This window comes from Mesoplodon mirus, assembly GCF_964341445.2.
Source record: "Mesoplodon mirus genome assembly, chromosome: 17".
NCBI lineage: Eukaryota > Metazoa > Chordata > Mammalia > Artiodactyla > Ziphiidae > Mesoplodon > Mesoplodon mirus.
In genome coordinates this window covers 68,527,131-68,553,875 of record NC_138993.1, presented here as the reverse complement: position 1 = coordinate 68,553,875, position 26,745 = coordinate 68,527,131, and the positions used below count along the sequence as shown (strand labels likewise).

Here is a 26,745-nt window from a genome sequence, read left to right as displayed (position 1 = left end):
TAAGGGGATGAGACCCATCGTTTCATCATCCAGATAGATCAGTGCCATTGAGAGGGAGAGGCTGGCTATAAACTAGAGAGGGAATAAGGTCCTTGAGAAGAAAGGAAGGGATGGGACCCAAAATCAAGTGGAATTTGACCCTAGCAAAGAGAAAATAAAGCCCCTGTATGTTACGAGGTCTAGATGGGGACAGATGTGGACATATTGGTCTTTACTTCTCATCTTTGTCCCTTAGGCTTTCCTAAGTGGACTAGTCAGATGCCCTTCTGAAGACTGGATACAGTATGCCTATCACAATTACATGGTTACCAAATAGCCATAGCTGATGAGGGAAAATAGTCTTCTCTATAGACTAATGAAAGCCAATAAATGTTGAAAGAATGGCAATTAGAAAATCATCCTTTTTTTTTCTCCAGTGAAGTAATTGATTCAGGCAAAGATCAGCAGTGAATAAAATTATTAGATGAAAGATCAGTGAAGAGCCTTTTAGTGGAAGGGATGGAATCTGTGCGATTTTGTCACATGTAGATTTGTGAGGTCACCACAGTCAAGATAAAGAGCAGTCCCATCCCGAGGATCCCTTGTACTACTTTTATGCTATTACCTTTTCCAAAATATCTCGAGGGGCACAGACTGTGCAATGGCAGTGTGCTAGCTGCTGGGGATATGATGAAAAATGAGAACAGATGATCCCTGCCCCACGGAGCTTGCCATCCATGTTATCTCACCCTTGTTGTGTGCCCAGGTTGGGCATGCTGGTGTTGACTCGGGGACTGAGCACTGTTACCAGCCCCCATTTCCAGGGGACTCCTGGGGAGTCAGCAGGCCCCTCGTGACTCATTCACATCTTTATATTTGCAGCTGTTCCAGGGTCACAGGTTGTCAGGACATTTCTTTCCTTCTCCTGTGTTCAAAGTTCTCCATTAGTTGGTGAATCTCTTTTTTCCTGGAGGCAGTGAAACATCAAATCAAGTTGACTTTTCTATTTCATACGAACAGATATTGGTTCAATTGCCTCTACCTTCTCCTTTGGGCCTCATATTTATGGTAAAAACTTCACCAGGTATCCTGGGGAAATAAGTTATATTGAGACATAAACTCCATTGAAGAGTCAGCTGTATTGAATAAAGACAAGGGGACTCTGGGATGTTCTTGCCATGTTGACCCGAATAGAAGGATCCTAAGTGTTGAATAACCCTGATTTTCAGTGAAGTGAGACATTTCATGTTACTTGAAATATTCATTAATAAATACCAAATATAATTATAGAACACTACAGCCTCATTTTAAAATCACGCAGAGTCTTGTCTTAATCTCTCGTGCCTTTAAAATTCTACCAAGAAGATATTAATTTGGCTATGGCCTCTTTTCAGATAATGTTCCTCACAAAATGAAAATCAGAAGCTGGTTTCTAGTTCAAAGGAAGAGAAACAAAGGCCCCGTGTGGGACAGTTTGGTTGGGATGAAGGAGACAAGAAAATACAATGGAGGAGACAGGAGCCGAGGGAACGCTGTCAAATATTAAGGTGTTTCCCTTGTTCTCTCATATTCCAATCTCTTTTCTTTAAATGTACAGGAATTCCAGTTTATACTGATATTCACATGAGCTGTTTCTGAGCAAGAAGGAGTAAGGAGGAGAGAGACTCTTCACCTACTTTGTAAATCGCTGCATTATTTGAAATAATTTTTTTTTTCTAAAGCAAGGAACATGTGTGACATCACAGAGAGATCTTTCTTCAAGAGAGCCATGGATGGGTTCGTAATAAAGCTGTGATAAGGCGCATTGGTGGAAAGGAGACGCCATGTGGGAAACTCAGGTAACCAAATGTAGTCACTAAATGGCTTTGCCCAGCAGGTGGGAGAGGCCCTGGGGAGCCTGTGTCTCCAGAGTCATGCTGAGTGAACAGAACTCGGGAGGCGTCATTGCTCAGATTGTTGGCTGAACTATGAGTGTGCAAGGCAGACTCCTTCCTGAATCATGCCTTTAAATCCTCACGAAGCTCTGTATGCTGGGTGACTCTCTTGGTGGTCGTCTGGAAATAACTGGCATTTGGGGGGACATAAAGCTTGAATGTGAAAGGAAAATCTGCGTTACACCCAGGTTGGAACGTTGTTCTTCCTCCATTTACCAGACCTTAGGCAAGTGTAGTGGTTGGATAGTGTCCCCCCCAAAATTCGTGTCCACCCAGAACTTCAGAATGTGACTGTATTTTTGGAAATCAGGTCTTACAGATCTAATTAGTTAAGGATCTTGAGAGGAAACCATCCTGGATTTAGGGTGGGCCGAAACCAATGATTGGTGTTTTCTAAAAAGAGGAGAGGATACACAGAGGCACACAGAGAAAAGAAGGCCATGAGGAGGTGGAGACAGAGACTGGAGAGATGCTGCCGCAAGCCAAGGAACGCCAGGAGCCACCAGAAGCTGGAAGAGGCAAGGAAGGATCCTCCCCTAGAGCCTTCGAAGGAGTGTGGCCCTGCCAACACCCTGACTTCAGACCCCTGGCCTCCAGAACATTTCTGTTATTAAAGCCACCCAGTTTGTGGCCATGCCTGGCCCCCCTAGGAATCCAGTAGAGCAAGTAATTTAGTCTTTTAGCAGCTCAGAACCTCATCTGTAAAATGGGGGATAATACTACCTTTTTCACAGACTTATTGGAAAGTTTAAATGAGAAAAGGTAAGTAAAGCCCTAGACCCATGCTTGGCACATAATACTATTCAATAAATAATTGAAGGAGGAATAACCCTCACTTTTCTTGAGGTTTTTAATCCTGTAATTAAATGACCCAGAAACAGTCTCAGGTTTGTATTTTTATCACTTGTGTTCTAAGTCTGATTAGTTCTATCAATACAAGTACTTTAAATCTGTTACACTGTTTATCAAAACTGCCTTGAGTGTCCTGCATTTCTAATCATTTTGCTTTTAAATATGTGGTGTTTTTCAGGGCCAATAAAGCTTTCTGCTTCCTACTTGTGTTTGAGGAAACGTTTTCCCTGTAGATTTAAATTGCAGTTTTATCCATCACTTAGAAACAGTTCTGTTTCAGCAGTTACGTTTCAATAGCATTCATTTTGCTGAATAGACTTGAGATGTGTCAAAACTGCTCATTTCTAGAACTTTCTGATAATGAATATGGATGACAGCTTTTACAGTACTTGGTCTAGGAATCTGCAGACATCAGCAAGCAAGGTGATAAGGTGGAAAGGACAGAGACCAGGAGTGTGAGGTCTACCCTAGGGCCAGCTTCACTACCGTAAGTCATTTTTTTAAGCTTCGACAATTCAATTAGATACAAACACTTCCAATCCTGTCATTAGTTACCAGGACCCTGGAATGAGTCACCTAATTACTGCATGCCTCAGTTGCTTCTAATGAAAATAATGGTGGTGGTGGTTGCTTTTGCTGTTAATTTCTCCTCCATGAAATGAGAGGGTTGGACAAAACCAGTGTTCTTCAAATAGCCTTAGATGCTTAACCTTTTCAAAAACAAAACACAAAAAACAAAAAAAACTAAATCCTGTACAGAAGTCCACTATAAAAATTTGCGAAGCGACCTTCTTTGGGTGCTTATGTAAACCCTCATTAAAAAAATCTGTTGTGTAATGTAAGAATGTTTGAAATTCCAGCGCTCTGTGGAAATAAAATATTGTGAAGCTTTCTAGTCCTGATACATTCGGGTAAGGTAAAAAGTCCCTCAGACTGACAGAAGTCCAATTCTGCTCTGCCATTCATCAGGCTGACATAGCACAGATTAAGGCAGCTGGGAAGTGAACAGGAAACCACATTTCTCCCATAGCCACACTGAAGTTGTAATGTGTCAAGGAACCCACTTCTAAGGGTGACTGCTGCTTTATTACTCTTGGAGAAACCTTCTGGAAGAGCACTATCAGAAATGTTGCTGTTTGAAATCATCGGGAAGAATGAAACATCCTGCTCCACCTGGAGGGTCCAAGGCACTTTGACCTGACAAGCAGCCTGTTTCCAGCCCACGTGCAGAACTTCATTTAAAGCATTTCTGGATACACCCGTTCACGTCTATCCAAACTTTTAGTCTCTAAGTACATAAGCCCCTGGGTCTGTTCTGCTGTCCACACCTGATACTGACCATTGGCACGCATCCCTCTTTTGCCTTCAGCCTGTAAAAACACTATTACCTTTAAGTTCCTCCCCCCGCCCAAACCTCCTAACTGCACCTTTGTTTGGTGAGGCATCTCAGAGCTCCATGGGTGTGTGGTCTCCCCCATGGCAACGAGCCAATAAGTCCAATGATGGTTTTGTACTGGAGATATTTGATTGGGCTATAAGACAGGGCACAGTTAATCGTATGACCCTGGTCAGGCCATCCAACCTCTTTACCTCATCTGTAAAGAGGAGGAAATTCTCTACCTGGCCTTTATTGTGCAATGCAGGGGTATGGATCAGATGGGATCATGTATGTGAAAGCTCTTCATGGGTAGAACCATATGTACAGCATTATCCATTGGAACTAGCACTTTGAACAGAGAGGTTCCAAAATAGAATTATTAGTGCAGATGACACACATTTCAGCACGTATGACCCAGCTACCTTGTTTTCGCCCTTATGTTACAGAGCATGAGTGTCAGGTTCAGCTGGATATGGACACTCTTATTTCCTGGCAGCATGTCTTTGAGGGGGTTATTGAACCTTATGGAGCCAGTTCATATGTAGACCAGGAATGGTAATATCTGCTTCATACTATGGTTCAAAGGGTAATGTGAGGAAAGCGTCATACTGCACCAGGCACATAGGAGCACTCAGTATGTGTTCATTTCCTGCATCGACGGCTCAAGGGAATCAAGCCACATTTCCCCTTGTAATGTCCACACTGCCGGGCACCAGACAACCATTATTTCCTTTAAAAAGTTGCTGTTTGGAGAACAGGACCAAATAACTTGATTCTGGCTTTAAGCAGGACAATGGCAGCAATGTTACAGGGTTAGAGATTGGTCTGTGGCCTCTTTGCAATGTAATTAGCTTCCTCCATGGTGGATAGCATATCTGGTTGGTCAGATTACTTCCTTCTGGGCGTTCTTTCAGTTATCCTCCTATTTGTGATAAGGGATTTATTCACCAAAACAATCTCATATAGTGCTTTACTCTGGTCTTTGCTTGTTATTCCCCAAATTACAGAAGGTAAGCAAGAAGAGCATAAACCATCTGAACCGCAATTGCTTGGAAAATTCCGTCGCCTGTTTAGACAAGACTGCCTATCTTTTGTGGAGAAAAGGTCAATGCCTTATTTTTAAATATCTGACAGCAGCGCACATCATCTTTAAAACAATAATTCCAGAAATACCAGGATTGCATTTAACGTGAAGGAACTTAGCTTCATGAGGTTGGTTTTCTCCTCTCATTAATTTCTTTGCCGTGGAAATTGTTTAGCAATGAGACCTGTTGTACTAATTAAAATAACTCAACGGAATGACAAGGAAAACACAACTCTGCCACTTTCAAATTTAACAACAAATTTTTAAAACCTGGTTTAGAAAATGGAAGCAAGGAATCCCATTATTTGCAGAATTTTAAAATTCTATTTTGTTACATACAAATTTTCTAAATTATCCTGATTAATGGATCCTATGTTGATTTTTTTGTCAAGTTCATATTGATTTACATAGGGGAAATGATCAAAAAATAAAGTTCAATGAAATAAATATTACTGAATACCTACTCTGGGTACCATGGTGGGAAGTGCTGGAAACATCCAAAGGAGACAGGTCTGACCTCATGGAACTCAGTCCAGGAGGGAGGTAGTCATAAATCAACTATCACAGAATGAAGAGGCAGGGATTATAATGGTGGCTGGAGCAAAAGACTATGGAGCAGTGTAGACAAACTTTTTCTGTAAAAGGACAGAGAGAAAATACTGTAGGCTTTGCAGGCCACCTTGTCAGGCCACCTTGTCTCAGTGGTGGCTACTCAGCTCTGCTGCTATCACAAAAAAGCAGCCATAGAGGGACTTCCCTGGTGGCGCAGTGGTTAAGAATCTGCCTGCCAACACAGGGGACACGGGTTCCGGCCCTGGTCCGGGAAGATCCCACATGCCACGGAGCAACTAAGCCCGTGTGCCACAACTACTGAGCCTGCGCTCTAGAGCCTGCGAGCCACAACTACTGAAACCCGCGTGCCACAACTACTGAGCCTGCACTCTAGAGCCCGCGAGCCACAACTGCTGAGCCCGCGTGCCTAGAGCCTGTGCCTCGCAACAAGAGAATCCACCGCAGTGAGAAGCCCACACACCACGATAAAGAGTAGCCCCCGCTCACTGCAACTCGAGAGAGCCTGCGTGCAGCAACGAAGACCCAACACAACCAAAAATAAGTAAATAAATAAATAATTTTTTTTAAAAAAGAAAAGTTTGTCATTTATTAAAAAAAAAAAGCCATAGACAACCCATAAATGAGTCAGCATGACTGTATTTTTAGTAAAACTCTATAGACACTGAAATTTGAATCTCATAATTTTCATGTGTCATGAAGTTTTATTTCTTCTTTGGATTTTTTTCAAGCACTTAAAAATGTAAAACTCATTCTTAGCTTACAAAAACAAGTGGTGGGCTGGATTTAGTCTGCAGGTTATTTAGGGCCAAAGATGATTATTTGTAATAATTTACTAGAATAATTTGATAATATTTCAGTAGATTTTATAGTGTTATCCAGTTAGACTTGAAGCTCTGTATATAACACGCTGGTTCTGTTGCTTATTTCACATTATAAGCATCTTTTCAAGAGATGCAGAAGACATTTTCCCATCTATTGTGTGGTCCTTGCGATTCTGGAGACATGTGGGAGGGGTAACAAGGAGATGAGGTTGACTTCTTTTGCATAATACTAAGTAGCAGTGCATTCAGTCAAATGTAAATTAGGCATCTAACACCAAAGTCTAGAAAACAGAGCTTGGCAATTACCTGCTGGTATTTAGAAAACAAAAATGGCCAAACTGGATAATTCCATTGAAAGACAATTTGTTAGTCTAAATCCTTTCAGTTGATAAAGGAAATGTTTGTGCCCGAGCTTTGAACCCGGGCATAGCATTTTGCCAGCTGCTTGACCTTGAGCCTGGAGGGTATAGGAGATTGTGGACCGCAGAGCAACAGACCAGAAAAACAGCTGATGGTGGGCTGAAAACTTTTCGGTGAGGGACTCACCTATACCATTTGCATGCAACTGACAGCCTCCTTGAGTCAACTCAGTTCCTAAAACCCACCAGAGTAGTTGGCTTGCTAAGGGCTCCTGTGTAACCCACCAAACCTAAACTGAAGCCAGACTTGTCTACGCTGAACAATCAGTTTCCTTGAGAAACTGTGACTTTTTTTCTAACACAGTGTTGTATGTCAATTACACTTCAAAAACAAACAAAAGAACATACAAACAGTGAAATATGGATCAGCTTTGTAGTTAACCGGGGGTGGAAGGTGGGGCGATTGGATGAAAGCAGTTAAAAGGTACTGCAAACTTCAGGTTGTAAGATAAGTACTAGGGATGTAATGGACAACATGATAAATATAATTAGCTGTATGCTGTATGTATATAGCATAAAACTGCTGTATGCTATATATGAAAGTTGTTAAGAAAGTGAATCCTAAGAGTTCTCATCACACCAAAAATTTTTTTCTATTTAATTGTATCTATATAAGATGATGGATGTTCACTAACCTTATTGTGATAATCATTTCATAATATATATGTCAAATCATTATGCTGTACACCTTAAACTTATACAGCGCTCTAAGTCCATTATATCAATAAAACTGGGAAAAAATAAATTACCATTATAAAAAAAAAAGAAGTACTTGTTAAAGTGTATTTCTTTCACTGGGCCCACCCCCAGAGTTGCTTATTCAGAAGGTCTGGGGTGTGGCCTGTGAGTTCGCATTTCTAAATTTCCAGGTGCTGCTAATGCAGCCCATCTGGGACCACATTTTGAAAATTACTACTCTCTTTGCCTATGGGTTATTTTTTGACAGTTAAACTGAAGATCTCATCCCACAGAGCCTAATCTATGTTGGATCAGATTCTCCCAGCCTTATCTGGCACTAAATGCACTTTAACCCTCACCTTGTTACCATCTTTAATTTCCCTTTATTGGAAGAATTATTTATTCATGTATTTTCCTCACACTTTTTTTTGCTGACATGATCTTCCTCCCTCAAAGAAAAAGAATAAATAAATAAAATGGAACCATTCTGCCTTTTGAAAAAAAATTAAGATGCTACTGTTACTCTTTAAAAATAGTATGTTAAAAATATACACCAGACAAGATTTTTAATAAATTTAAATTTAATCATGAGCTTCCCCAAACAAGAAAGAACTCTGTGAAAATTATACCTTATGAATCTGATTTTTTAGATTTCTGTAGGAAAATCTGTTCAAAACACAACCACAGGGCTTCCCTGGTGCCGCAGTGGTTGAGAGTCTGCCTGAAGATCCCACATGCCGTGGAGCGGCTGGGCCCGTGAGCCATGGCCGCTGAGCCTGCGCGTCCGGAGCCTGTGCTCCGCAACGGGAGAGGCCACAACAGTGAGAGGCCCGCGTACCGCAAAAAAAAAAAAAAAAAAAAAAAAAACCAAAAACCACAACCACATCAGCATTACTGGAAATGTTTGAATAGAAACCAGATTGTAAAAACCACGTGGATCCAGCCCACATACATGAGAAAGTGGAAAGGCAGACAGTGAGTTAGGGGGATTATTGCTCCTCCAACGACTAGTACTTGGGAGGGGGAGGAGCAGAAGGGGCCCCTTCTCTCTCGCTGTGCCATTCTTGTCATCTGGGTCCCCAAAGTAGCCTTGCTTAAGCCCAGAATGAACACAGTCTCTAGAAAAAATTCTCCTTCAGCTTTTGGTCTTCACTCCTCTAATTTCTGGGGCTCAAATTCAGTCCTAGGATCCAGGAGCAGACGGTAAGTCATTACTTCCATTGTCCCCTACAACCACAGTTTTAACTGAAAATGGAGAATTGGTAAACAAGTGGCAGTATCAGGACTACATGATTATCTGTATCCAGTATGGTATCGGAGCTGAGTGGATGCCGGAGTGTGAGGCCTTGGCCATCACCTTGTGCATCTGCCCTACAGGATGCAGCCCCAGGTGTTGGCTCATTTCTAAGCGTGTGAGTGTGTACATGGGACGCGGTGTGTCCCCAGGTGTATCGGGGTCCAACATGGACGCAGAAGGCTGACCCTGGACGCCCCGGTGGGACGCGTTAGAGCGTGTGCGCCCGTCTGGTTCCCGGCGCGTGCCCAGGTGTGCGCGCGGCCCGCGCAGGCAGGTACACCGTCCCTCCTCCAGGGGGCGCCGCCGGGGGCGGCCTCCCGGGGCGGCCGCGCCAGCCTCGGCCAGGATTTCCGCTCCGCCGCCCGGGACCGCTCTCCCCGACGGCGCCGCGCTCCGAGGCAGGTGAGGCGCTGGGCTCGGGCCGAGCCGGGGTCCCTGTCCCCGCCCCCGCCGCGAGGGTGCCCTAGAGCCCCCGGGGACTCGGGGTGTTGCTGCCGGCGCGTCGCGCCAGGGCGGAGTCCGGGGCCCGCGTGAGTCTGGGAGGGAGGGTGGGGGATGGAGCGGGGAGGGACGGCGGGGGGGGGCAGAGGGGCGGGGGCAGAGCCTGGGCCGTGAAGGGACGCGGGCGCCTGCGGGACCCGCTGGAAAGTAGGGGACACGGGGCCTCTATGCGCGTCCACACGTTGCTCCGCGCAGCGCGAGGCGGACGCCACCGCCAGAACGACGGGGGCAGGAAGAGTTGGGAATTGCCTGCAGGTGTGCACGCTGCCCCTTCCTAGTAAGGAAGAAGCGATGACCATTTTAGAAGGTAGTTTTAAAAGAATCTCGCAGTATAATGAGGCCGACGCTTTCGAGAAATTCTGTTTTTAACTGGAGATTCTTGTTTGCGAGGAGACCAGAAGCTGCAAAAGAAAAAAAACAAAACTTCTGGCGTTTGTCAGTTTCTGAGCTCAGGTTTCTTTGGAGCCGTTAGTGACACAGCTGAGTTTTTGGAGAATTTCTCTTACTGCCTTGATTACGAAATATGGTTACTGAGCTTTCACTCTGTTGGCCAAAGAGAGCACCGCAGCTGCCCTGGAAACCCTAAATAGGTGCAAGGTTATTTGAACACACCTTTCTGACTCCAGGCTGACAGTTAATATTGAACTGATAAGAAAATGAGACTTGTGGCCACGTCTTCTCAAAGCAGGTTATTAATTTTGCTCAATGTCCCAGGGAGAAATCCTGTATTAAAAACTAAAGTGTCTCTCTAAGGGTGTGGAGAAAAGGGAACCCTCTTGCACTGTTGGTGGGAATGTCAATTGATACAGCCACTATGGAGAACAGTATGGAGGTTCCTTAAAAAACTAAAAATAGAACTACCATACCACCCAGCAATCCCACTACTGGGCATATACCCTGAGGAAACCATAATTCAAAAAGAGTCATGTACCAAAATGTTCATCGCAGCTCTATTTACAATAGCCAGAACATGGAAGCAACCTGTGTCCATTGACAGGTGAATGGATAAAGAAAATGTGGCACATATATACAATGGAATATTACTTAGCCATAAAAAGAAACGAAATTGAGTTATTTGTAGTGAGGTGGATGGACCTAGAGTCTGTCATACAGAGTGAAGTAAGTCAGAAAGAGAAAAACAAATACCATATGCTAACACATATATATGGAATCTAAGAAAAAAATGGCTCTGAAGAACCTAGGGGCAGGACAGGAATAAAGAGACAGACGTAGAGAATGGACTTGAGGACACGGGGAGGGGGAAGGGTAAGCTGGGACGAAGTGAGAGAGTCACATGGACATATATACACTACCAAATGTAAAATAGATAGCTAGTGGGAAGCAGCCACATAGCACAGGGAGATCAGCTCAGTGCTTTGTGACCTCCTAGAGGGCTGGGATGGGGAGGGTGGGAGGGAGACGCAAGAGGGAGGAGATATGGGGATATATGTATATGTATAGATGATTCATTTTGTTATAAAGCAGAAACTAACACCATTGTAAAGTAATTATATGCCAATAAAGATGTTAAAAAAAAAACCCAAAAAAACTGAAGGGTCTCTAAATCAGTTGGATTGACCCAATATAAAGAGTAGGTCTTTTTTTAATATATAATTTTATTTATTTATTTATTTTTGGCTGCGTTGGGTCTTCGTTGCTGCACGCGGGCTTTCTCTGGTTGTGGCAAGCGGGGGGCTACTCTTCGTTGTGGTGTGTGGGCTTCTCATTGTGGTGGCTTATCTTGTTGCAGAGCACGGGCTCTAGGTGCGCGGGCTTCAGTAGTTGTGGCTCACGGGCTCTAGAGTGCAGGCTCAGTAGTTGTCGCGCACGGGCTTAGTTGCTCCGCGGCATGTGGGATCTTCCTGGACCAGGGCTCGAACCCGTGTCCCCTGCATTGGCAGGTGTATTCTTAACCACTGCACCACCTGGTCTCACTCACTTAATTGAAATGCTAATATGGAGAGCCCCCGCAGGTTGCCCGCATTCTCCCAAAATGCCTTGTTTTCCTGAACTGATTCCCAGGAGACGCCAGAAGTCCCTGAAGAAGCAGGCTGCCTGGGTAGAGAGCATTGTATTTCAAACGCTGAGTTTGCAAAGGTAAATTAATTTCTAATTGGTGGACCTTTGTACAGAAGTGTTTTGGACTAGCTGACCTCGAAAACAAGGGTGCTGACGATTAGCACTAGTCCTAGAGAAGGTGTTTATTCACGCTGGCCTTAGGTAGCCGGCAGCAGGAAGTATATAGAATAGAGCAGGGATAGAAACCGATACTGTTGAAGTTTTTTAATTACCTGTACATTTCCCTCTTCATTTATGTAGTAAGATCTCTTGAACGTTCCAATCTGGGTCAGCTCTTGCAAGTGGAGTCATTGAAGGGCTTTGTACCCGCAGTCAGCCGGGCCTCTCCGAGGGGGTAGGGGAAGCCCTGCAGGCCGGCGTGGAGGTGACTGCTGCAGTGTTTGCAGACGGACTGGTCCCAGGGAAGGGGATAACAGGAGGACAAAGTTCAAGTGATCTTAGCAGTCTTTTCTAGAACCTCCTCCATCCAGAGGGATCTTAGTAAGAGAGTGTTGGTTAAACAGGGCCAGCATCTTGTTTAACAGGAATTTGGTCTTTAATTGAAGGTCTCTCGGTCGGTGAAACTGCTCAGGGCAAGTCAGCCTTGCCTCGGTTGGATCGGAGAGCTGTGTAGGCAGAGCTTACACTGTGAAAGGTGTTATTACCCTCCCTCCCTCCCCCCACACACAATGGGTTTACAGAGAAGACCAAGTTACTAGAAGTCTCTGGGTTTGTATGGCATCATGAGGTAATAGACGTGGTCAATAGCTAAAATGTTAAGGAGGATGAAGCATAATAAATGCCCAACGGCGGTTGGAGCCCAAGGAGATGAATTCCCTGCGGAGGACTCGGGGAGGTCACGTTTGGGCTTTACCTTGGGCCCAGAGTAGAATTTTTTTTTTTTTTTTTTTTTTTTTTTTTTTTTGCAGTTCGCGGGCCTCTCACTGTTGTGGCCTCTCCCGTTGCGGAGCACAGGCTCCGGACGCACAGGCTCAGCGGCCATGGCTCACGGGCCCAGCCGCTCCGCGGCATATGGGATCCTCCCGGACCGGGGCACGAACCCACGTCCCCTGCATCGGCAGGCAGACTCGCAACCACTGCGCCACCAGGGAAGCCCCCAGAGTAGAATTTTTATAGGCAGAAGAGTGGAATGGGGGCGGGCATTCCTGGTGGTGGATGCCTGGAGCAAGATAAGAAGCTTAAAAGGTAGCCATTGTGAGAGAGATGGGCGAAACTCTGTAAGGAGGGTGGGAGGCCTGCCTAGAGAGAAAGGCTGTCTGGAGATAAATTCTACTTTTTGATCAAAGCTCTGATTTTTCCCCCCTTTTTATTAAAGCAAATATAAAAGTAAAGGGGATAGTATAATGAACTTCCATATATCCATCAAATAGATTTAACAGTTGGTTAAAACGATTTCTCTTTTTGGCTATATCTGCTTTATCTTCTTGTTGAAGCAGTTTAAATTGCAGATAACAATATTCACCCCTAAGCAGTGTGGTGTGCACCTCCAGAAAAGGGCATTATCTTGTATAAGCATAATACCATTGTCACCTCCTAATCAAATTGACAATAATTCCTTAACGTTTTCTAAAACCCAGTCCACAGATTTCCTTGATTGCCTCAGAAATGCACTTTTACTGTTGGTCTGTGTGAATCATAATGGGCCACACGTGGTGTTTTGTTGAGTATCTGTTGTCTCTTAATCTAGGACAGGGGGTTGGCAAATTTAATGAAAAGGGCCAGTTACTAACTCTTTAGGCTTTTCAGGCCATGTGGGCTCCATTGCAGCTACTCAGCTGTGCTGTCCTACCGAAGCAGCCATGGATGATACGAACATACGTGAATGAGCATGCCTGTGTTCCAATAAAATTTTGTTTTCAGAGTTTTTTGTTTTAAACTCCACCAGCAGGCAGCAGTTATCCGAGGGCCAAAGTTTGCTGACCCTGGTCTAGAGCAGTCCTGTGGGCTTCTTTAATGCCAGTGATTTACTGGTATTGCTCGGTTGGCTATGGGTGGCTCACATTCCGGATTTACTCAGCTTTCTGTGTAGTGTGTTCCTCTGGCCCCTGTATCTCCTGTAAACTGGAAGGTAGATCTAAAGGCTTAATTAGAGTCAGAGTCACCATTCACGGCAAGTATACTTCAGATGTGGTTTGGTGGTTCGATTTTTTTTTTTTTTTTTTTTTTTTTTTTTTTTTTTTGCGGTACGCGGGCCTCCCACCGCCGCGGCCCCTCCCGCAGCGGAGCACAGGCTCCGGACGCGCAGGCTCAGCGGCCATGGCTCACGGGCCCAGCCGCTCCGTGGCACGCGGGACCCTCCCGGACCGGGGCACGAACCTGCACCCCCTAGCACAGGCAGGCGGACTCTCAACCACTGCGCCACCAGGGAAGCCCCGAATTTTTTTTTTAAATAAATTTATGGCTTCAAAAGACTCGGAAACCCCCATTCAGGAAGCTCCATATTCCTAAAATAAGCTTTGCCTGATGGCTGAAGATACACTTTTTTTCCGTTCTCATTTTCCTTACTTGAAGGAGAGGATGTAGCTGCTATTTCTCAAGAAAGTCCAGAACTTTGAACCCCTCTGCTAGGCCGGTGCGAGCTTCCTGCTCTTCTAGGCATCCTGCGGCCCCTCGGGCTGCTGGATCCCGTTTTTGCACTGAATGGCAGTTCCCTCCATGGCCCACCCCCAAGGTCTGAGACGCCATCCAGGGGGCTGGGTGAAGTGCTTTTGTCTTTTAAGCCCCTCGTCTCTTAAACTCTCAGCTTTCTTCACTCCCCTTCCTCTTCATCTCACCCCTGGCAGGACTGAGAACTGGATACTTGTCCATGGGCTCCTGGTCACGCTGTGAGGCGGGACGGCTTCTGGTGTCCTGTTCAGAAGGATTCTGCGGTCAAACGCTTTTCAGACTCCGACTCACTATGATGTGGGATTCCAGGGCAACGCGGTTTTGAAGAAACAAGCTTACAGGTGAGAGTTGTTTTTTCCTCTGTTCTGGAGTGTTTGCTGTTCCTAAACTGTAGAACACCAGAGGAGGTATGTTGATAAGAGTGTCATTTGGGAGTCCTGTCTTTTTGTCTTTTAGGAATAGTAGGGAAACTGTTCTTCCCTGAACACGTTTCCAGATAATGTGCCTTTGGTCTTTTTCTTACTGATTTGTAAGAATTCTTTATACATTGAGGGTGCTAATCTTTTGTCATGTATGTTACAACTTCCCCCCCCCCTTTTTTTTTTTTACTTTGTTTACAGTACTTACACTCTGCAGAAACATTTAATTTTAACATAGGGAAAAAATGTCAGTCTCCCCTTTACAGTTTCTTTGTTTTGCTTGGAAAGACCTGCCCATTTCAAGATCTTTTTTTAAGACTCTGTGTTAGGGCTTCCCTGGTGGCGCAGTGGTTGAGAGTCCACCTGCCGATGCGGGAGACACGGGTTCGTGCCCCGGTCCGGGAGGATCCCACATGCCGCGGAGCGGCTGGGCCCGTGAGCCATGGCCGCTGAGCCTGCGCGTCCGGAGCCTGTGCTCCGCAACGGGAGAGGCCACAACAGTGAGAGGCCCGGGTACCACACAAAAAAAATAAATAAAATAAAAATAAATAAATAAAAGTCTGTGTTAACACAGATAAATGACGAAAACTAGGGACATGTGATTCTGATAAAGAAGAATACTGAAGGGGGCCCTTTCTACCAAAGAGTGTAATATTTTGGCTTTAAAATGGGCCCTACATGGATAAGTCTTGAAGTTGGGAGATGGGTATTTGGGGGAATCGTGATATCATTATTTCTGTATATATTTGACTTCCCAAAGTAAAAAAGTTTTCTGAAAAAAAAAGAACAGTAGGCGGAAAAGCCATTTTGTCCCATTCATTCACATTCAGCAACTGTTATCTACTGTGTGCTGAATACTGGGAGTATTTTGTCAGTAAAGGCACCAGATCTCGGAACTTATATTTTTCACATAAGAGGCACATGTTAATGTCATGGCTGAGGACACCAACTCCTGCCTGGCTTCAACACCTGGCTCTGCCACATGCTGGCTGGGTGATTTTGGACTTTTTAATTTAAAACAAGCGGGATAATAACCGTGTCTACCTGATAGGGTTTTGGGGAGGCTTGAATGGGAAAACGCAGGAAAATTCCTTTGCGTGGTACTTAGCATTTCGTAAACGCTCAAGTGTAAACTCTGAGGAAGAGAATACAGTAACTTCAGTCAAGCCAGGGCCACGGGAGAGGAGCAGGTGCTGAGAGCTGTGTGGAGTGGGGTCATGACCTCGCCCGGGCTGCTTAAGTAGGGCTGGGAGAACTGGTCAGAGGAGCAGACTTCCGAGTGGAGATGTGAGACGTGGAAAACACGTCTCTTAATCAAAAGTGCCCTCCTTTGTGGCGAAATGAGGAGGGCAAGGTGACAGCAGAGAAGGGGCCCAGGCGAGGGCTTGGCGACTGGAGGAAGCAGGTTTGACTTTGTCTTAGTTTCCTGGTGCTGCCAGAGCAAGTGCCACCAACTCCGTGGCCAGAAACCACCCCGATTGGTTGTCCTGTTCTTCAGGCCAAGAGTCCAGCTGGGTGTCACTGGGCTGAAATCAGGGGCTATGTCCCCCCCGGAGGCTCTAGAGGAGAATGTGTTTTCTCGACTGCATCTCCCGCTTGAGAGGGAGCAAGCACCGCTGCGTCCCTCGGACACCCCCTCCCGCCCTGGCCCCCGCCCGCTCACGGTTCCCTGCACCCAGCCAGGAAAGCGGCTGGGTAGTTCTGGTGATGGAACTGCTCTGTATGGTTACGGGAATCAATCAACTGTAAAACTCATAGAACTATACAACAAAAAAGGTCATTTTACTTTATATAAATTCAAATAATAATAATAATACAGAATGAAAGCATGAGAGCATGCAACTATTGTAAAACACTGAGTTAAAAATAGAAGGTAGACATAAGAATAAGAGCATTCTGAATTAAGCTAAGATGGCACACATCCACTATTATTATTAAAAGAGACTTCAGCAAGATACAAACCAAAGACAATGAAAGAGCTTTGTTTTGACCTTGCTTTGAAAAAATCAGCCGCACAGGCTATTTTAGACAACTGGGGAAATATGAATACAGCATATTAAGGATTTTTTGTTCATTGTTAGGTAAGATTGTAGTTATTTAAAAACCTAAACTTTTGGGCTTCCCTGGTGATGCAGCGGTTAAGAATCCACCTGCCAATGCAAGGAAGCACAGGTTCAAACCCTGGTCCGGGAAGATCCCACATGCCACAGAGCAACTAAGCCCGTGCGCCACAACTACGGAGCCTGCACTCTAGAGCCCGCGAGCCACAACTACTGAGCCCACCTGCCGCAACTACTGAAGCCCACGCGCCTAGAGCCTGTGCTCCTCAACAAGAGAAGCCACTGCAATGAGAAGCCCACGCACCACAATGAAGAGTAGCCCCTGCTCGCCGCAACTAGAGAAAGCCCACGCGCAGCAATGAAGACCCAATGCAGCCAAAAATTAATAATAAATAAATAAATAAATTTATTTAAAAAATAAAAACTAAACTTTTAAGTAAAATTCAGTACCAAAATATTTAGGGGTGAAATGACATAGTTTCAGGTATTCAGAATTCTCCAGAAGCATGCAAACGGACAAAAACTCAAAAAACAAAGAAAGGAGGGCAAATGCAACAGGTATGGCAAACCCAGGATGGTGCATGGATCCTGATGCTGTGTGAGTACACGAGGGCTTACTGTGCTCTGCTTTTGAAAAGGGCTGGAAACGTTTATAATAAAATGACAAGAAAAAAGAAACCAGTGCCTTATTTTTCATAAATGCTCCGAAGAATGCCATCTAACTGTTCTTTATTCATTTAGAAGATATTCTAATTTCCCCTCACAGCTTTTATTAGGCTTTTATAATCTGCATCTAACTTTACAGAAAACCAAATCAAGGGAGAAAGAGTAATTCAAAGCAGTTGTGATTCTTCTCAAAAATAAGGGCTTAAAGAATGCTTTTCTTTCTTTTTTTTTTTTTTTTTTTGTGGCACGCGGGCCTCTCACTGTTGTGGCCTCTCCCGTTGCAGAGCACAGGCTCTGGACGCACAGGCTCAGCGGCCATGGCTCATGGGCCCAGCCGCTCTGCGGCATGTGGGATCCTCCCAGATCGGGGCACAAACCCACGTCCCCTGCATCGGCAGGCGGACTCCCAACCACTGTGCCACCAGGGAAGCCCAAGAATGCTTTTCAGAACTCATTTAATGCTCATAAATTATTAAGACCATCATGAGATGTAGAAATATTAATAATTTTCATTAATTTATCTGCTATATCCTCCTAAGTGCAGATGACAATGGCAGGAAGGGGTAATTAACGCTCAAATATTTTAAATAAATTGAATGTTACTGAATTAAATTTATATATCTTATAAATATTTTTGGTTTTCTGGTGATGTTCTACATTTAAATATGTTAAATATTCTATATTGGAAAATAAGTAAGTTAAAACCATATTATTTTATATAGATAAGGTCTTTCTTGACTCTCACCAGCTGACACATCATAGTTGGCAGAGGATTACAGAATAGTGTCTGGGTATGTGATCCATTTTGCGGTGATCCATTGTATCACCGCGTACATATGTATTTTGTGCATGTCTCCTTCCTGTTTTTCCGTTAGCGCCGTGATTGCTCTTCCCGTCAGTTTTATGCTGGATTACATTGATGGGTGAATAGTTAATGACACGAGAGCAGATGGACATAAACAGAGTAATTTCTTTGAATGCCTGTTAGCTGTGGTGAACACTGTTGTAGTTTAAAAGTGGACTGCTTCCATATGTCTGAGGCCGTAGAAAAAGCTTGCGTTTCAATCCCTTTTTCCTATTAAAGCATGTCGAGCTCAAGGAAGAAAACCATTTGAAATTTGTGAAATAAAGCTCATACATCTCCCTTTGGCTGATTTAGGGACCATGGTCACTGGTCACTGTTGCTTGCAAGTGTGGAGTTGACTCCTGGACTAATTTCCAGTATGTCCCTGCTGTTGTCGTCACCTCACCGCTAGCATTAGGTGAAACTGTGGAGTCTCAGCGTGGACAAGGCCATTGCTGAGGGAGGGCCTGTCTTTAAATTCAAGTCTCGCCCATTAGCTGCTGTGGTTTGAGCTTCCAGTGGGTAGTATTATCGTTTAAAAAGAGTGGACATTACTGTCATCTAATTGGAAGAATGGTGTCCATATAGGTTTTGCTTTGTGACTAGAACCTCTCTGCTTTTGCTTCTGAAAAGTTGCTGGAGGGTTAGACCTATTGACAGACCTTCCCTTGTGACATAGGGCATCAGAAAGAAAAGCCGAGCCTGACAGAGGAAGGGAGAGGTGGCCAGAGGGCTTGAGGACAGGTGGCCAGATGGGCTTGAGGTTGCTGTGGTCTAAAGCCTTGGAGGCCAAATACTAGGAAAATTCGGTTCAAAATGTAAACAAAAGGCATGGGTTTCTATGGTTAAGTCATTTTGGTTTAAAACTAGCATATGGGGACTTCCCTGGTGGCACAGTGGTTAAGAATCCGCCTGCCAATGCAGGGGACGTAAGTTTGATCCCTGGTCCGGGAAGATCCCACATATCGTTGAGCAACTAAGCCCGTGTGCCACAACTACGGACCCCCGTGCTCCACAACTACTGAAGCCCGTGCGCCTAGACCCCATGCTCTGCAACAAGAGAAGCTGTCGCAGTGAGAAGCCCGCGCACCACGACAAAGAGTAGCCCCCGCTCGCCACAACTAGAGAAAGCCCGCACGCAGCAACGAAGACCCAATGTAGCCCAAAAAACCCACAAAAAACTAATATGAATTGACCCTTACATCAATTAGGATTGGAGTAAGTCAAAAATACTGAAGGATTAGTAAGGATGTTGCCTCCATTGGACCCAGGTCTTTGTTTTAAGAGTTGTTATGGATGTTCTTTAAATTTGATGCTTGTTGACATTCATTAAGTCTTAGGTATATTTTTTTTGGAGGAGGGTTGGAGGAAGGCATAATGGAAATGTATTGGGGCTTTAAGTCCAGGGTTTGGAACACCAGGCTAATGCACCTGCTGCCCCCTGGTGGCAGCGTATTAAATAGTGCGGTTGAGAGGTGAGGAATTCTGGAGAGCTAAAGTCCACTGTACTGATAGAAGTGGATGGTAGAGGGAGCCAGGAGATGGTTTCTCTTTCCACCTCTTATAATTTCTACCTGTACTTATGATCTTAGGCAAATAATTTAGTTCGGTTAAGTCTAGATTTCACTTTATTCTACTTTAAAAAGTAATTTCTAAAGTTTCTTCCTATTTTAACGTCTTAAAATTCTCCAATGGTAATGACAAATAATATTTAGTGAAAGATATCAAGTTCCACTTTTTCCTTTACCAGCTGAATTTTTAAAAATCCAAGATATTTATTCAAGAAAGCGGACTCCAGAACAACTCCTGAATACGGATTTGGCTCTGGACTGCAGGCTGCATAGATCTATCTGCAGCACAGTCCATAATGAATCAGCATGATGACCCTGTGTTATTATGAGTGCCTACAAGGTGCATCATTTCAAAATTAATTTTCTTATATTTAATAGTGGTTAAAAAAACATAAAATTTACCATCATTTTAGTGTACAGTTCAGTAGTGTTAAGTATAGTCACGTTGTACAACAGATCTCCGGAACTATTTCATCCTGCAAAACTGCAACTCTGTACCCACTAAATGACAACTCCCCACTCCTTTCTCTCTGCAGCCCTCAGCAACCATCATTCTTCTTTGTCTCTATGTATTTGATGACTCTGGGTGCCTGGTATAAGTGGAATCACACAGTATTTGTCTTCTTATGACTCACTTATTTCACTTAGTATAATGTCCTCAAGGTTCATCCATGTTGTAGCATGTGCCGGGAGTCCTTTCCGTTTTTATTCTTTTTTTTTTTTTTTTTTGCGGTACGCAGGCCTCTCACTGTTGTGGCCTCTCCCGTTGCGGAGCACAGGCTCCGGATGCTCAGGCTCAGCGGCCATGGCTCACGGGCCCAGCCGCTCCGCGACATGTGGGATCTTCCCGGACCGGGGCACGAACCCGTGTCCCCTGCATCGGCAGGCGGACTCTCAACCACTGCGCCACCAGGGAAGCCCAGTACTTTCCTTTTTAAGGCTGAATATCATATGTAGAGACCACATTTGTTTATTTGTTCATCTGTTGATGGACACTTGGGTGGCTTCCACCTCTTAGCTATTATAATATTATTATAATTATCTTTATAATTATATATTATATTACTAATGCAGAGAGGTTTTATTTATACAATTTCTTTTCTGTGTATAAAAGGTCAAACTTCATTATAAAGAACACCATTCAACCACGCTAGATAACTAGGATATGGCTTTTTGTGTGGATAAGTTAAAAAGGAGCTAACGTCTGTTGGACACAAGCTCTGTGCCAGGCACTTATATATCTGTGATACATTCTGTTGTTTAGTCCTTATAATAATTCTGTAATTTACCCTCTCTCAGCAGGGGACCAATACTTATTAAAATCACCACGTGCCAGAATTTTGATATATATTACCTCATATAATCCTCATACGTCAGTCCTTGAGGTGGGCATTATTATCCCCTTTTTAAAAAGTATTTATTTATTTATTTGGTTGCACTGGGTCTTAGTTCCAGCAGGCGGGCTCCTTAGTTGTGGCTCCAGGGCTCCTTAGTTGCGGCAGGCCAGTTCCTTAGTTGCGGCTTGTGGGCTCCTTAATTGCAGCATGCAAGCTCTTAGTTGCAGCATGCATGTGGGATCTAGTTCCCTGACCAGGGATTGAACACGGGCCCCCGGCATTGGGAGCACGGAGTCTTATCCACTGCACCACCAGGGAAGCCCTATCCCCATTTTTTAGGTGGCGTTAACTGAGGTTCAGAGGGATGGAACACCTGGAACGAGGTTTCACCACTAAAGGCAGCAGGGTTTCACCTGATTGGAAATGAAACACGTCCAGTTCAAAAGCATGCGTCCTTCAGCCTACACCCTGCTCCCCCGCTGCCCGGAGTAACACCTACACCTGTGATCCGAAGGATGTGGGAACAGCGTCAGGAAATCACACTGCTGTCCGAATTTGTAAGTAGAGAAACTTCTGTAGTGTCTTCCCATTAAATAAACAGCCTTGGGCTTCCCTGGTGGCGCAGTGGTTGAGAGTCCGCCTGCCGATGCAGGGGACACGGGTTCGTGCCCCGGTCCGGGAAGATCCCACATGCCGCGGAGCGGCTGGGCCCGTGAGCCATGGCCACTGAGCCTGCGCGTCCGGAGCCTGTGCTCCGCAACGGGAGAGGCCACAGCAGTGAGAGGCCCGTGTACCGCAAAAAAATAAAATTAAATAAAATAAAAATAAAATAAAATAAACAGCCCTTTGGGTTTTCCTTGCAGAGATTCAGATGAATCTGAATCTGAAACACAACAAGCCTGGCCTCCCGGCTGATTTTGCAGTCTGCCTAGGACTTCCAAAAGAGTGGTTCTCATGTCCAGTCCCCCCATTCCTGAGGTTATTTTTCGCTTTCTCCCTTTGGCTTGGTGGCGAGCCGGGACCGTTTTCGCTGCTGTGAGCTGCCACCTCTCTTGAATGCCGTGGTGTTTGGGGCTGGAGCTTTGATCTGCTCCCTGCATAGTGTTTTCACACAGGGAGGGGGTCCTCGACTGTCCTTGTAGATGGTGGTTTTCTTGGGGACTCAGCAAGCTCTTGGAGAGGCCCAGTGCAACATTTCCTCACATAGGGGAATACAGATACAGATAGATAAGTGAACAACTGGCAAGTTTAATGGTAAATGAGATTTTTACATAGTTTCAAAGTATCTCCTTATGAAATTTTCATCAACTTGTGTCAGGCGGGGCTTGGGGGAGAATAACTTCACCATGAAGCTGGGAGCAGCCTGGCAGTCACCATTTTCGCTGGGTGACCGGAGTGAGTGTCATCAATGACGGGACAGATTGGAGTCATGTGCCATCCAGTAGGCAGTGAGAAGAGCACAGCATCATTTCCAGAAGATTCCTGCTGAAGATGGGTGACCTGAATCTAACCATGAGGCAAAGCTGGAAAAAAACAAGTTGAGGAACAGAAACAGATGGCCTGAAATCATTAAAAGAGCATGAAAATCAAAGTCAAAGAAAGACCGAGGGATTGTTTCAGGTTGGAGGAGATTGAAGGACAAGACGAGGAACGCATTTGGGATTCTGCACGGGGTCCTTCACTGTAAAGAACATCACTGGACAAGTGACAGAACTTGAAAGGGGTCTGAGAGAGGGTGGTCAAGTGCCTGCGCTGATGTCCTGCTGTTGAGGGCTGTGGCGTGGGTGTATGAGGGGGTCCTGGTGGGGAACGGACATGAACACATGGCGGGAGGGCCGTCAGGTTGGCAGCTCTCTGAGCAAACGTCTCCTGGATGCCCGCCCCGTCCCTTGTCCGAGGGCTGAAGGCTGAGTGTCTGGGCCTCCTAGCAGATGGGGAGACAGAGCTGGTGGACCTGCGATGAAGGCAAAGGGGCTGCCTGTTCTGGGGTCAGTTCTGCCCCCAAGGGAGGGTGTTTGAGGTGACCTGGCAACCTTGCAGGCTGAGTGGGATTTTGCACATGGAGGCCTGAGGAGTGGCCAGAGGCAGTGGCAGCCTCGTGAGCAGAGCGGGGCACAGGTCGCACCCCCAGGGCAGTGTGAGGCCTGGCCTGGATGAGGCGGGGAGAGACGGGTCTCGGTGGTGAGCCAGCGCGAAGAGCCTTGGACTTGACCCTTTGGACGTGTTACCTGTAGCTGCGGAACAGATTACCCCAGCATCGGTGGCTGCAAACAACAGACACCCTCCCACAGTTGGGGGCTGAGACTCAGAGCTGCCTCACTGGGTGAGACTCACTGGGTGGCTCTGGCCCTGCTGGTGGGGCTGGGGTCTCTGGGGGCTGACCTGGGCGCATCTGAGCTCACTCACGTGACAGCCAGCAGGCCTTGGGCCCTTTCCGTCTGTCTTGGGAGACCTCAGCTCCTCTCCACGTGGCAAGGGTCCTGCGTACTTCTGCTAATTTAACCTTGTGGTGGAGCCTGTGAGGCAGGCAAGATGGGAGTTTGCTCCCAGTGAGGCTGAGTGAGGTCACCCAGGGGCTGCCCCGGACCCAGTCCCTTTGAAGCCCACTGCCGCATACGGCCAGGAAGACGCCCCAGGCAGCAAGGCTCCGTTTCCGCTGTCTTCTCAGGGCAGGGAGACTCTGGAGGGTGATCTTTTGAGCAGAACTAATAATTTTTTATTTGTTGTTTATGTCATTCAAAATAACTCTACTACCTGTGGCCTGAAGGTTTGTGTCCCCCCAAGGTTCATATGTTGAAATCCTAACCTCCAGTGCGTGTGATGGTTATTTGGATCTTGGGCCTTAGGGAGGTGATTATGTCACTAGGTTGGGGCCCTTATGTATGGGATTAGTGCCCTTATAAAGGGACCCCAGGGAGCTCCCTGGCCCCTTTTGCCAGGTGAGGATACAGTGAGAAGATGCCCTCTGTGAACCAGAAGGTGGGCCCTCACTAAACACTGAATCTGCAGGTGCCTTAATCTCAGACTTCTCAGCCTCCAGAGCTGTGAGAAATAAATGTTTGTGGTTTATAAGTCATTCCGTTCGTGGTAATTTTGTTATAGCAGCCCGAGCAGACAGACAGACTCCATTTGCTGGGTGCCTGCACGTGGAAGGCTCCGAGCTGGGTGCTCTCCTGTGCTGTCTCGGGCTGTCACCCTTCTCTGTGACGTACGGCTGAGCGACTGGGCAGAGAAGGAGATGACAGAGGCCCAGAGGTTCTGTCATCTGCCAGCGTTGCTGCCCGGGCCTGTCTGATCCCGAAGCCAGTCCCCCCCACCCCGGCACCGCTTCTGCCACCTGGGGCCCCAGGTGGAGGTGTGAAGAGCATCCCCGGGCAGCACCGTGGCTGAGTTCTTCTAAGTAAGGGGATGTTGACACACAGATTTGCTTTTCTTTTGACAATAGCAAAAGAGGACCACGTGGAGAATGTTTAGCCTGCACTGTGCACGTTTCAAAGTCACATTGTTCGGGTGTTTGTATCACCAGGGAAGAGAGGCCTCGTGTCTCAGAAGAGCCCTCAGTGGCAAGACAGGCTCCAAACTGGGTCAGGAATGGGAGCAGTGAGGCAAGAGGTGGGTCTTACCTCTTAACAACAATCAGGAATGAGCAGCTCACTGGGGCAGCTTGTAACTAATAGGGAACTTCTGCGTGTATGAGAAAATGAAAACCAGTAAAACAGAGTTCAAGGAAGTTTAGATAATTCATGGTGAGTTCAAGGAGGTTTAGATAAGCAATGGCGAGTTAATAAGAGAAATATAACTTGAAATACTGAAACTGAGAGATAAAAGTGTCGCAGGAATATTAACGTTTAATGAGACATAGGTGAGTATAGCCAAGGGCTCACCAATGAGTGTGGAGTCGAAAGTCAGGGAGGGAAGAGAGGACTGTTTCTTGGGACGGGGTAGATGAGACCGTGCATGACCGATGGGGTCTGGAGGCGTGTGCTTGGGATGAAATGACCCCCACGATGCCGAGCCCTGGAGGAGATGGGGGAGGGGTGCAGCCGCGGCCGTGGAGATATTCTGGATATCAAAGATTTCTCCACATACACATCAGTCTTGCTAGATCACATTTCCTGGTTCTTTAGAAAATAACTTCCTTGTACTTTAGGACACTCTGTCCCAGGACCACACTTAAACATAAACAGAAAACTTGGACAGGAGTCTAGCAAAACAAAGATCTATTATGTGAAATGGAAATGCCTATAACAAACAGAACGAAAAATGCAGGCAAGCCAAAGGGATCTAATGGGGTCAAGTGATGCTGGCAGGTGAAGTGGTTGTGAGTCTTTAACTGGGAGGGTCATCTGGGGAGAACAGTAGAGACAGGCATGGTCAGCAGGCCTTGCAGGTTCTTGCTTGATGTCCTGGGGACGTTTTCTTCCTGAGGGCCTGGCTGAGGAAGGGGTTTTCACCCAGCCGGGAAGTGCGATGCCGCACAGGCTGGAACTTGACTCCAGGGTGATTCACGTTGTCTCTGGAAATGGGCTTCAGTGAAGCTCCCCTGGGTAGCAGCTAAAAGAGAAAAGGCTTCTCAGCCATCTTCATTCAAATTGGGGCAGAGAGGAATGGGTGGGTCACTTTGGCAAAGAAAAGGCCTAAAGTTTATGGAGTACGAATGTTTTACAAGAAGCAAGTAAAATGGTGGATGAAAGGACTTTGTTCGGGCTTCCCTGGTGGCGCAGTGGTTGAGAGTCCGCCTGCCGATGCAGGGGACACGGGTTTGTGCCCCGGTCCGGGAAAATCCCACATGCTGCGGAGCGGCTGGGCCCGTGAGCCATGGCTGCTGAGCCTGCGCGTCCGGAGCCTGTGCTCCACAACGGGAGAGGCCACAGCAGTGAGAGGCCCGCGTACTGCAAAAAAAAAAAAAAAAAGGACTTTGTTCAAATGCTGATGTTTGATAGGCCTTTTAAAAAAATAGATAGGCTTTATTGATTTGCATGTGATAAAATATACCCATTTAATATTTCAAGTTTAATGAATTTTTTAATATTTCAATGAATGTTTATAAATGTATGTACTCATGGAATCACCACCATAATCAGATACGGAACATTTCCATCCACCCAGAAAGTACCTCATGCCCCTTTGTGTCAGTTTTCTCTCCCCTGTGCCCAGCCCCCAGCAGCCGCAGCTCTGTTTTCTGTCACTGTGATTTGCTTTTTCCAGAATGTCACTGGAATCATATGGCACGTGGTCTTATGTGTCTGGCTTCTTTCACTCAGCATATGCGTTTGAGATTTATGCATATTATTATATCTACATCCCTCAATTTGTCTATGGATTCTCAAGTTTATGGACATTTGGGTTGTTTCTAACTATTGCCTATTATGAATAGAACTGCTATAAACATTTAGGTATAGGTCTTTATGTGAATATATGAAATCATTTATGGCAGGTGTATTCCCAGGAGTGAGAGTGCTAGGTTATATGGTAAATATATGTTTAACTTTTTTTTTTTTTTGCGGTACGTGGGCCTCTCACTGTTGTGGCCTCTCCCGTTGCGGAGCACAGGCTCCGGACGCGCAGGCTCAGCGGCCATGGCTCACGGGCCCAGCCACTCCGCGGCATGTGGGATCTTCCCGGACTGGGGCACGAACCTGCATC

The 26,745-nt window shown here is 45.8% G+C and overlaps 1 protein-coding gene across 6 annotated transcripts in view; it reads left to right on the top strand.

The window, feature by feature from the left end:
• The first annotated feature begins 9,331 nt into the window (after positions 1-9,331).
• Positions 9,332-26,745, top strand: part of GGACT (gamma-glutamylamine cyclotransferase) — a 47,810-nt gene continuing 30,396 nt past the window's right edge. For 5 of the 6 annotated variants that reach the window (XM_082602239.1, XM_082602238.1, XM_082602235.1 and 2 more), the window contains exons 1-2: positions 9,332-9,417; positions 14,379-14,543. The gene's annotated coding sequence lies outside the window, so the exon portion shown is untranslated. Of the gene's footprint in view, positions 9,418-9,444; positions 9,546-14,378; positions 14,544-26,745 lie in introns of those variants that run through there. The other variant, XM_082602236.1, reaches the window with a different exon arrangement.